Raw genomic sequence first — 13,006 nt, 5'->3', positions numbered from 1 at the left:
CCGCCTCCTGTCTTGTCAGGACAGCACTGGGTGGCACATAGCCTTACTGAGTGCCACACCTGAGCACAGAGACGGGAGATGCCTTTATACCTGGGCCCTTCAGGGAGTGGTAAATATCTGATTCGTGTTTCTAAAAAATCCAGGAGGGTAATTTCAAATAACCCTCTTCTAAGAAAGAAATCAGTTACACATATATGTATACTGTACAGTAGAAAATTGACAGAACACTGTGAACCAGCTGTAATGGAAAACAATTAAAAGCATTATATAAAAAAATAATAATAAAATGAGGAGGAAGAGGATGATAATAAAAATGACAGTAGCACCTCTAAAAAAATAAAATAAAATAAAAAGAAAGAAACCAGCATTTAAGGCGAACACTTAGCTGAGATCTCTGTGCACGCTGACCCCTGCCTGGGGAAATACCCTTTCATTGCCTGTTCTTCGGGGGCCACTGAAGGCTCGCATCATCTCTGAGGTCTCCCAAATGTTTTTAGCCCTCTCACTGTCTCTCATGTTCGAACCTGGGCTGATGGCCGACGAGGTACCCTGTACTATTCATTCTTTTGCTAGTTATTTCACTCTCTATTTAAATTATAACTTTCTATGAAGAGAAAGAACTACTTTTTTTTTAAATTTATGTCTTTTCTTTAGATATTAGTGACAAATAAAGTAAGAACCCTGTCCTCATGGAGGTTACTTTTTATTTGGAGGAGACAACCAAAATGATGAATTAGAATATATTTAGATAATTTCAGGAGACATACAGAAATGAGAGCATGGAGACATGAGGTAAGTTGTGAAGGGCATTATTTTATACTGGAAAAGTAAAATAATTTACGAGCTGAGTCCTAACTTATGAGAAAGAGCTGAGCAGGCATTGATGTACAAGAGTGTGTACCAGGCAGATGAGTGAACAGGTTAATAATTGGTGAATTGAATTTTCTTTTCTTCAGAGAAAAAAACCCTTTAGCTGTGTTTCTAGCTGCAGTCCCATTATATTTCTCTTTAGCCCTTCCCCTAGCTCTCCAGTTTATCTTTTTAATCTCTCCAGTTATGGATGCTTGTCTTTTTCATCACCTCCGGGAATGGGTAAATAATACCAGAGTGGAGTTGATCTCATAGAAAAATCAGGAGGGAAGAGATTACTAGGGAAAATAGATATTAATAAAATTTATATAAAAATAAGAAAAGAATATAAACAAGGGACGCTGTCTATGAATAGGAAGAGTCAAGTGATTTGAAGGAAGCTTTATCTATCCCATTCAACACACTTTATTTTCTTTTTCTTTTTAGAGCCACACCTGTGGCATATGGAAGTTCCCAGGCCAGGGGTCAAATCAGAGCCACAGCTGCAGGTTTACACCACAACCACAGCAATGCCAGATCCTTTAATCCACTGGGTGAGGCCAGGAATCCAATCAACATCCTCATGGATACTAGTTGGGTTCTTAACCCACTGAGCCACAATAGGAACTCCTCACAAACCATTTTCATGGCTCCCTGTTTAGCCAGAAGTGCAGCACAATGTCTGAATCCTACTGTTCTATGCATACCAATGATTACCTAAAACTTCTTTTTTAGCAAGAAAAACACTACATCTTAAGATGAAAGACATTACCTAATGAATCAGGACCCAAAGTATATTTTAAATGCATCTCTGGGGCAGGGAACACTACATGCTATTCAACTAAGGAAAAGTCCCAACTTTTCTAATCTGGTTCCAGCAGCTCAAGCTCTGTTCCGCTGGTTCTCACCAGTGCCTCTCTGGGTGGAGCAGGCTGGGGCTTCGAGTGAACCCAGGGATGCTTCTCTTTGGCTTCCTTCTTTTCTGATCATTTTCCTTCTCGGGTTTCAGGAAGCTTAGAGTGTATCCTCTTAATACATAAATTCTTCCCTTGGCAAGAAGCTTGCCCTTAACTTGTTTGTTTACAACAGCACGGACAAGCCTGTGGGACTCTTCCAGCTGTTGCCATGGTAGCACGTGTGGGGTGTTCCTTTTTGAAAAGGGCCCATTCCATCCATGTCCACAGCATTGCCTTTCTTGTAGACTTGCTTAGACGTTGCCAAAAGAACAACTTTGTATTTTCTAAGAGGCCTAGAAAACACTGAGCAGGTGCATCTCCTCTTTCCCTTTGAGTTGGTCATTTTGGCAAATTAGTGGAAAATGGTAGTTCCTGTGGAAGGGAGCTCAAATTTTTCAGTACTTATAAAAAAGCACCTATTGTTTCACTGTAATTTTGAGGGGAAGCACATGGAAATGTAACCATGAGAGATGTACCATTTTAGAAAAGATTAGTCAAGCAAAGATGGCCAAATGAAAACCAAAGCTCTTGTCTGCACCAGACAATCATAAAAGTGGCCTTTATAAATTGGAGTATATGTTTTGATGGATATAATTCAGGATTACCTTCCATTTAATTATGTAAGGTCTCTGCAGTGTCTCCTGGTGACTGACATTCTTGCTATACCAAATCATCTCTCTTTTTGTGCCATTGCCCTCCTCTTGATTAACTCCTTCAAGAATACTATGGGCGTGTATATTTTAACCAGCTCAGGAAAAAATGAATCTCTTCTGCACTAGCTGAATAAGGAAGTGAGATGTCAGGAGGAGTTCCTCTGATTATAAAAGCAGTTATTTGTTTGGCTTTGGGTTTTTGTTTTTCCCTTGCAGCTTCTGATCTGGTAAGCCCCTTCCCTTCAGCAAATAGTTTAAAATGCACACTTTAATATTTATGCAGGAAAGTGGTTGCAAGATTTATAGCACAATAAAATATCAATTGGTACCATGCTGTGTTGGTCATAATTATTATTAAGAACTACTTAACCAGGTATTTCAGATTTCATATCTTCATTAAACACTCATAGTCCTTGCTCTCTTCTAACTCTTCCATGCCTCTCAGGTGGGAGAATTGGTTAATCATATTTTCATTTTATTTCCAAGAAGCATGAGGGTTATTTATAATTGAAATTCATGTGTATGATTTAAAGCTTTCTCCAAAGAACAAAAAAGAAATGAAGATGTCTTTGTGAATTTAAATAAGGGTTCATGTTAAAAACAAGACTGTTAAAAAGGTTAAATGTACACCTTTAAGACTTTTTCCATGACTCAAGAAATCCTGATTTTTTTTCCAAATAGTTGTAGGAAACTTGCTACATGCACAGGACTAGAAAGGGCATTTTAGGTGAGGGAAAAGCATAACATTTTGAAATAGCTGAACAATTGCAATAAAATATACACACAATACAATAGTGTGGACCTTTCCCTATAGGTAACAGAGGAGCACTGCAGATAAACTTGGGGCCACATGACTAGATTTCATTTAACTGAAAAAAAAATATTCTGGTGATAAGATAGAAAATGGTTGTAGACAGATAAAGCTGCATGCAGGAAGATGAGATAGGGACAAATGTCTAAGAGGAAAATAAGGAAGGTTTGAAATTGGCCATGGAGATGGTGTGAAGACTGGAGAAGGATTTAAGAGAGAGGTTCAACAGAGAAAGGAAGACAGGAACACTTTCAGGATTCCAGTCATTTTTTTAAACAACTATTTACTGACATTTGTTGCACCCATCAATATTCATCCATGAGAACCTATTCATGGATGGGGGGATTTTTTTATGTGGTAGAAATGTTTTTTATATAACAAGGTATTCTAATAGGCCATTGTCTCATTTTTGTGCTGCTGATGAATAATGTTCATTTAAGGATCTCACCCAAGTCTGACCTCCAGCTGCTGAGTAGTTAAAATAGTCTGTCGCTAAGCTAAATATCTTCTCTCACAATTTTTGACTTCTCCTAACACTTCAGTGCTTCATCCAACTAGTCCCACTTGGTCTCTCTCTGTCTATCTCTGTCTTTCTCTTTGTCTCTTTCTTTCTCCCACATTAATAGCTGTCTCTAGGGCCACTTACAGTTTGATAGTTATAATACCTGTAAAAGCATAATAACTTGCTAGGTAGATTTCAGCCAGTGAATTATCTTCTTTTTTTTTTCTGTTTTTTAACAAATTGGAAAATTAACACATGTTCCCTGGGATTTTCTTCTCTTCTTTCTCCCCCTCTCTCCTTTCCTTGTTTCTCTCCCTTCTTTCTTTCCTTTTCTTTCTTCCTTCCTACTTTCCTTCTTTCCTTTTTTCTTTCTCCTTCCTTCTTTCCCTTCCTTATCTTTCCCCAAATATATTTCATTATCTAAAAATAATTTCTTTACAAGTTCTTTTATTTTTTTATTTTTTTTAATTAAAAAAAAAATTTTTTTTGTATTTTCTAGGGCCACACCTGAGACATATGGAGCTTCCCAGGCAAGGGGTCTAATCGAAGCTGCAGCCGCTGGCCTACACCACAATCACAGCAACTTGGGATCCAAGCTGTGTTTTTGACCTTCACCACAGCTCACAATAATGCCAGATCCTTAACCCACTGAGCAAGGCTGGGGATTGAACCCACAACTTCATGGTTCCTAGTCAGATTCGTTAACCACTGAGCCACAAAGGGAACTCCTACGAGTTCTTTTAAAGACTGCTTCATCCTCTAGTTCCTATTGCATACCCACACTACATACAAGCATATTAAAATACAGTATTTCCTGAGGCAACAAATTTTATTTCACCTGGTTTAATTCAGCATTTTTCAAACATGTGTGACGTGAGAATTGTTAGTGTATAATATGTCAACACCTAACTAAAAATAACCCAAGAAATGTACTTGGGGACTATTATCAGGGAGCTCTAAAGATGATTTGCTTATGAAAATACCTGAACAAATAACAGCGTGTTGTTGGTAAGTGCTCTCCAAGGAGAAATGTGTGTGTAGGTGAGTGTATGTGAATAGACAACTTTCTATTTTGTGGGGACACAAAAACAGATTAATTTTAGTCTGCAGATAAGGTACTTCTTAAGTGAATTTTAAAATAAGGTGTACCTGTTTTAAAAAAGTGTAATGTTAAAAAAACATTATAATTACTATTTTACCTACTTTATTAATGATCATATAATTATTATACTATATTTGGCATGAAAAAAAGTGAAAAAGAGTCATATTTGTGTCTATGTGTATATGATCATATGTCTGCATGTATCTATTTATATAAATGCACATTGAAGTTTAGCCATGAGAAAATGGTAGAGATAAAAATACTGAAGCTCCTATACACACATAAAGGCTGTAAAAGATTGGGAGAAAGCTGAGGCTGCAGGATGCTGCTTTGAGCCGTGGAGGTGTAGTTATATAAATAATGTTGAAAGATTTCCACTTTTATACAAATAAAAGAATCAGTGATGCTGGAGGCTCCTGGTCCCATAGCCACAATAGAGCAAGACCATGAGGACAGACTGATCTCAATGGTGACTGACCAATTAAAACCAAAGCAATGTGGATGGACCAGAAGGATCAAAATATGTTATTTCAAAGGGCATTGGTGTAAGCTTGGAATGTGAGGACAGGAGTCATGAAGATCAAGGCTGCTGCCTTCTGACCAGCCTGTCTGCTGCTGTCCTTTTGAGGCAGCTCAGATCTGAACAGAACTAAGTCTCCTCTAGGTGACCTTTCCTACTCAAGAGGGCTAGAGCAGCCACTCTGGCTTGATTATCTTAATTTTATCACTTTAGACTAAAACTGGGCAAGTGATGTAGGAAATTTACTTTTGAAAATCTAAAGTTTGAGTATGAAATTAATGTATACTAAACATTTTATAGGTTCAATTGGCCATTTAAGAGATTTATCACACTGCAAAATCACATTTCTCCTCAAGTTGATTATTTTTCCTCTCTGATGAGTGAGAAAACAAGTCTTCCAGTCTAATCTGATGATCCCTAGTAAAGCAGGACGAGATTTAAGAGAGGAAGGAACTTTCTAGTAACCAGCAGTATTATCCTTAGGTAACATACCTCTAGACATGATATCATGGGATAACAAGCATTTGTTATGTCATAGTTTCCAATGTTTAGAGAGTCAAGAGTAGATTAGCTCAATGTTGCTGCCTCAGCATCTCCCTTTCACAAGGCTGCAATCACAGTGGCAGCCAGGACTGCTGTCTACTCAAGAGTCAGCTGAGGAGAACTGTTTCCAAATCCATGCCCACGGTTCTTAGACCTCAGAAGATCTGTGTCCAGACTCACTCACATAGTTTCTGGCAGGGCTCAGAAGATCTATGTCCAAGCTCACTCATGTGGGATCTTCCACAGCATTGCTTTAGGTCATCCAACTGACCTCCCAGAACCAGCCAGGTGAGATGGGATTAAGATGGCAAAGTACAAGGACTGGAGCTCAACTTCCCTCCTAAAAACAACAAAATTTACAAACAAATGCTAAGCAATCTTCAACCAAATGGACCAGAAACTTTCAAAAAGATATCCTACACCAAATGACAAGGAGGACGCCACATCAAGAGGTAGGAGGGACAATTACACAATAAAAGCAACCTCATACCTCCCAGATGGGAAGCCCTACAGGCTGGAAAGTAACTGTTTCACAGAGACTCACCTACAGGAGTGAGAGTTCTGAGCCCCACATCAAACTCCCATGTGTGGGGATCTGGCACTGGAAGAAGGAGCCCCCAGAGCATCTGGCATTGAAGGCCAGTGGGGCTTGTGCGCAAGAGCTCCAAGGGACTGGGGGAAATGGAGACCCCATTCTTAAAAGGCACACACAGACTTTCACGTGCACTGGGTCCCAGGGCAAAGCAAAGTCTCCATAGGAATCTGGGGCAGACCTGACTGCAGTTCTTAGAGGACATCCTGGGAAAACAGGGGTGAATGTGGCTTGTTGGGGGGAAGGACATTGGAAGAAAAGCTCTCGGGAATGTTCAGCAGTGCTGTGCCTTTCTCTGGAGGTGGCCATTTTGGGAAAATCTGGCCCCACCCATCAGCACTGAGAAGCCCCAGGGCAAATAACAATCCACGTGGGATCACAGCCCTGCCAATCAGTAAACAGGCTGTCTAAAGACCCCCCAGGCACACAGCTGCCTCTAATATCACCCAGACACAAAGCCCCACCCACAAGAGGGATAGAAATCAACTCCACCTACCAGTGGGCAGGCATCAGTCCCTCCCATCAGGAAGCCTATAGCAAGCCCTCATACTGACTTCAGCCACAAGGGGGGCAGACACCAGAAGTAAGAGAGGCTACAACTCTATTATCTGTAAAAACGTCACCACACCAAAAACCTATAAAAATGAAATTACAGAACTATAACTCAGATGAGGGAGAAAGAAAAATCCCCAGAAAACCAGCTAAGTGATGAGGAGATTCTCAGCCTCCACAAAAAAGACTTTAGACTCTTGATGCTGAAGATGATGTAAGACATTGGAAATAAACTGGAGGCAAAGATGGATAAATTACAGGAAACACTGGGCAAAAAGATATGATATAAAACTTTAAAAAAAAGAGATGCAAAATACAATAACTGAGATAAAAAAAAACTCGTTAGAAGCAGCCAACAGCAGACTACAGGAGGCAGAAGAACAAATAAGCGAAGTGGAGGACAGATTAGTGGAAATCATGAAAGTGGAACAGAAAAGAGAAAAAAGATTGAAAACAAATGAAGAGAGTCTCAGATAACTCTGGAACAATGTTAAACACACCAACATCCATATTATAGGGGTGCCAGAGGAGAAGAGAGAGAGAAGGGGACAGAAAACATATTCAAAGAGAAGTCTTCAAAGAGAAGTCTTCATAGCTGAAGACTTCCCTAACATGGGAAAGGAACCACTCACTCAAATCCAGGAAGTGCAACGAGTACCATATAAAATAAACCCAAGGATGAATACCCTGAGACACATATTAATCAAACTGACCAAAATTAAAGACAAAGAGAAACTATGGAAAGCAGCTAGGGAAAAGCAACAAATACATACAAGGGAACCCCGATAAGGTTATCAGCAGATTTTTCAGTAGAAACTCTGCAGGCCAGAAGGAAGTGGCATGATATGCTTAACGTGATGAAAGGAAAAAACTTCCAACCAAGATTACTTTATCCAGCAAGGCTCTCATTCAGATTTGAAGGAGAAATCAAAAGTTTCACAGATAAGTAAAAGCTAAGAGAATTCAGCAACACTAAACCAGCTTTACAACAAATACTAAAGGAACTTCACAACCAGAAACAAAAATACCACAAATGACCAGGCTCACCAGTAAAGGTATGTCTACATACAGCAAATATACGAAATCATCCACACACAATTACCCCACCAAAATCAGAAATCATGAGAAGAGGAGGGTACAAATGCAGGACACTGGAGATGCACTTGCAATTAACAGAACTGGTCAGGTAACAGAGGGGTGGGGGGCATATCTCCCAAGACAAAAGCCACAGACTTTTTATAACTTAATCTCAAAAAGACTACCCATCACTTCTTAGGTTCTATTGGTCGGAAATAGGTAAACTTAAATCCATCTCACAGTCCATGGCAACAAATTTACACAAGGGTAAGGATACTAGTAGGTGAGGACAAGTGAGAGACATCACAGTTAGCCTACCTACCACCTAAGAAAAAATGAATTAACTGGGTCCTCAAAAAGTTAACTAATGTGATCATTAGAATCCAGTTTTCTTGACAAGTTTGCATTCAAGTGTCTATTTCTAGGAATAATGCATGGTTGCTTAACATTTTTGAACAGTATTTTTGGCTTGATCCTAAAACAAATTTTAGGGGTAGTATCTAAATAGGTGAGGGCTATGGGAATGATTATAAAACTAATTTCATAAGTAATTACTAAATAAGTGAAGATTATGGGAAAGACCATAATGAACACAAGACAGGATTCTTTGAATTTATTTTGATGAAAATTTTAAGATTTGTAAATTTTAACAATGAATGCAATTTTTAAATTTTTTGCTACCTTGTATAAGAAATGATGCCCTTGTCCTATAAATATTGGTAGTTGAATGTATGCTGTTTGTAACTTCTTTGGTATTGACATCAATGGTCCAAAATTCCCCTATCAGAAGACACAAATACATTTTGGAAATTGACACTTGGGAACCACAACAGATGTAGAATTCATCAACTTTAGAGTTTTAAGATAACATCTGGTTCAACTCCAGGTACCACAATGTATGATTTTTTTTTTTTTATAATGACAGAACTGAAGTCATAAAAATGATTTTGTAGAAATAACTGGGTCTAGTGGTCATTAAATGTATTTTAGTGCCTATGCTGGGAGAAGGGTGAGCTGGACACTGCAAATAGAAAATGCAAAACCTCTGGAGTGGATGAATAATTAGCATATTTGTGCACACATGATGCCCAGAAGGTAGCTAGAACAGAGAGAATACAGAAGAGTAGAAAAGGATGAGAACAGAAAGCAAGTAGGTAGAAGAGAGCAGTTCAGATAGAAACTTGTAGTATGAGATACCACACCAGGTAGGTCTGTAGGGCTTAAGTGATACAGGATGCTCTTCAAGAGTCATGACCTCCAAAATGGCCTGATTTTACTTATCTTTTTCAAAGGATTATCCCAGGTGCTCTGCTGAGAATAGACTATTGGGTAACAAAGTTAGCAAAAGGGAATAATTTGGGGTGTTACTGCATTAATCTGGGGAAGAAATGATAGTGGTTTTTCACATGGTGATGAACAATGGGGTTAAGCAGGAAATGATCATACTTTTGAAAACTGAAGTTATAAAGCTTGTGTTAGATATGGACTGTGAGAAAAACAGAGGAATGAAGATGATTCTAATATGGTTATATTAGCAGCAAAATCTTTTCTTCAATTAAACCTTTTTGATAAGTAGTAACAGAATCAACCTGATAGAGCTCAGACTCAGATCCCTCTTTTAAGATACCCTATTGCCATTGATAGCACTCTGACAAACTTATAGTTTCTCAGAGAACAGTTGAAAAGCACTTGTAGTGGATAACCCAATCCTCTATAATGCCTTTTTTCCTTTTTAACTATAACTGAACTTGTTTGAACTTTGTTTCAAAACATAGTCAAACACATAATCTTATTTGATCTCAGATAAACAGTCATTTCAGGTTACAACCAGTCAATTAGGCTCCTTTTATCCAGAGATTTGATGGTGCCATGGTGCCATTAATGGAGATACGTAATATTTTTTTGCATTGTTTACTATGCTGCCATTTGTATCTACTGCTAGGTAAATTTTTACATGGTCTTAGGCACCTCTCTATTCATCTAGGTGCCCCAAGTTAAATGCAGTCTACCTGCGTATGCCTCTTGGAACTGTTGTGTCTCCTTAAATTGACTGGGACACAGTAACATGAAGCTACATTCTTGTTCCAATGGAGCACTGTGGGAAACTGCGGAGGGCTACTTCAAACCCTGGTTGCCACTTCCAGCTAGAGTGATCATCTAATTTATCCTCTGAAGCAGGGGCATGTTGTCTGAGACAAATACTACTGAGAAGCAGATGTAAATCAGGGCTGTCCTGGGCAAATGAAGCTCTGTAATTATCCTCTCTCTCACTCAGATAACCATCTATTTTCCCTTGTTCTCCCGCCATAGTGGCACAGTGAAAGCCTGTAAGGCTGCAGCTCTCAAGTTTTACAGACAAACTTGGAAAGCATGGCTCCTTTAAACTCTTAGATGCCCAAATTTAGCGGGCAGTTTTATTGTCCCAAACTTGAATGGTAACATTCGGGGGTTGAGGAGTTAGTGTACAGAGCCTCTTCTTTCCCTAGAGTCTGCCTTTGCTTCCTGTCATTGTTATGTTGAAAATTCAGCCCAGAATTGCAATCTCTCCTAGGGTGGAACAACTTACCCAGTAATGTGGAGTGTTTGGGATGCTATAACTAATACAAGCTGGCGGCTTGTAAATAACAGAAACTTATGTCTCACAGTTCTGGAGACTGGGCAGTCCAAGATCAAAGCAAATTCAGTGTCCGATGAAAGCCCACTTCTTGGTTCACAGATGCTCTTTCTAGCTGTAACCCCACATGGCAGAAGAGGTGAGGGGACTCTTGGGGGGCTCTTTTGTAAAACCACTAATCCTATTCATGAAGTCTTCCCTCCCATGACCTAAAACCCTCACCAAGTTATCATCTCCTAATACCATCACATTTAGAGTTAGGATTTAATAAATTTGGGGAATTACAGCCTGAAGCATCTAGGAAGTATTCTTTCAGATCTCTTAATTTCACCCATGTACTGTTACTTAAAAGTCAAGTATGTACAGTTTCTATTTACTGGTTTGGCAGCTGTGACCTTGTGACTGAAATGGGCTTATGTATGGGATTAACGGAGAAAGTATGGTGAAGTAAAAAACATAGTAGTAATTTAATCATCTTTCACTCAGCAACGACCAAATGAAATCATTTGTTGATGACAGTACTTATATCTCATATCATACAGCTAGATAAAGCAGTGTTGGTAGGACAAATCAGGTCTGCCTCCAAACTCCCACCAGATAATAGAGTTTCAAGGTTTTAAATCTCTAGGCTTTCTAATATGCAGGACAGCTTGAGATAAACTCAGAGTGTCTGCTTTCTCTCTGTATATGTCAACTTTTTGATTTAATGTGCTGTATTTTTAAGTTATCTCACTATATTTTAAAGGCTACTATAAAATATGAAGTGAAATAATTCAATCAGTTTATGTGGAAAAAAAAGGAACTCTTTATATAAGTTTAGTCTTGCTGCAAAGAATATCATCATTTCAAAAATCTACTCATTTCCAAAGATTATAGAGGTTTTGTAACATACTGGGTATAGTAAAATATATCCACTACCTTACACCAAGTTTCAGAAGCTTAAATGTGCAAAAGATTGACATTCTTTACATGGATGGCATCTTGGGATAGTTAAAGATGATACTGTTCCATTTATAAAATGACTGTCATCCAGAAGGGAGCAATTATAAACATGCTATGTTTCAGAGTATAACTATATCATAGCATTTAAGGTTAGAACGCCCAAGATAAAGGTTATCTACATAAAAAGGAAAGAAATCATCTTTCACTCAGCATTGACCAAAAGAAATCATTTATTGATGACAATACTTATATCTCATATTATACAGCTAAATAAAGCAATGTTGGTAGGACAAATCAGGTCTATGTAAATATGGAAAAATAATCCAAGTTTAAAACTAGATTAAACTTTATTAATATAAACGCCTAAATTCTTACTTATGCATTTAATTTTATTCAAGCTATTTTCTTAAACCTATTAGAATCTAATTGTAATTCTTTAATTCTTATCTACAATAAGAATAGAAAGAAGTATATGTTAAGTTAGTATTTCCCTTTTAAAAATAAGTTAGCAAACAACAACAAAATTGTGTTCATTCACTGAATGGTTTTTTTGGAGTATCTACTATTATTTAGGTCCTATTCTGTCTGGGCTAAAGCAGTGAACAATACAAAGAATTTCAGAATAGCGTAGAATCTAATTAGGGAGTTCATTTGAATAAATTTAAAATTAATTATTAGGAAGTATAATGTAGGAGTTCCCACTGTGGTGCAGTGGGTTAAGAATCCTACTGCAATGGTATGGGTTGCTGTTAAGGCATGGGTTCAATCCCTGGCCCAGCACAGTGGGTTAAGGGCCTGGAGTTGCCACAGCTGTTGTGTAGGTCACAGGTGCATCTCAGATTCAACCCCTGGCCCAGGAACTTCATGTGCTGCAGGTGCAGCCAAAAAAAAGAAATATAATGTGAAGTAATTTTAAGGTGTGTAAAAAGTAAGACAAAATGGGTGAGAGGATAGAAATAAAAAGTGGTAGAGAATGGAGCAATATTTCACATACTATACATTCCCTAAGGAAGAGCCTAAGTCTGGAATTAATGTTCAGTAACTTATTGGGAAGGTGTTCTGAGAAGGAAAGGAGAACTCAAAATGGAAAGAGCAGAGGAAAAAAGCATAGTATGAGTGAGGTCTCAGCTAGAGACTAGCCCAGTCCCATCCCAGAAGGAAGCCGGTGGGTATCACTGTTCCACCAGGTGGACCCATCTCCCTGTCAGTTAGTGAACAGTCAGTTGTTTTTAACTTACTCTCTTGAGGAAAGTGTAAGTTTCAAGACTCCTAGAACTTTCCTTCTAGCTGTTA

The 13,006-nt window shown here is 38.4% G+C and overlaps 1 pseudogene; it reads right to left on the bottom strand.

Moving 5' to 3' along the window:
• Window positions 1–1,712: 1,712 nt before the first annotated feature.
• Window positions 1,713–2,148, bottom strand: LOC125137429 (60S ribosomal protein L21-like; annotated as a pseudogene).
• Window positions 2,149–13,006: the final 10,858 nt, after the last annotated feature.

Source organism: Phacochoerus africanus, chromosome 10 (genome assembly GCF_016906955.1).
Source record: "Phacochoerus africanus isolate WHEZ1 chromosome 10, ROS_Pafr_v1, whole genome shotgun sequence".
In the NCBI taxonomy this organism is placed as follows: domain Eukaryota; kingdom Metazoa; phylum Chordata; class Mammalia; order Artiodactyla; family Suidae; genus Phacochoerus; species Phacochoerus africanus.
The sequence above is the reverse complement of the archived record's forward strand: the minus strand, read 5'-3'. Positions and strand labels throughout refer to the sequence as shown.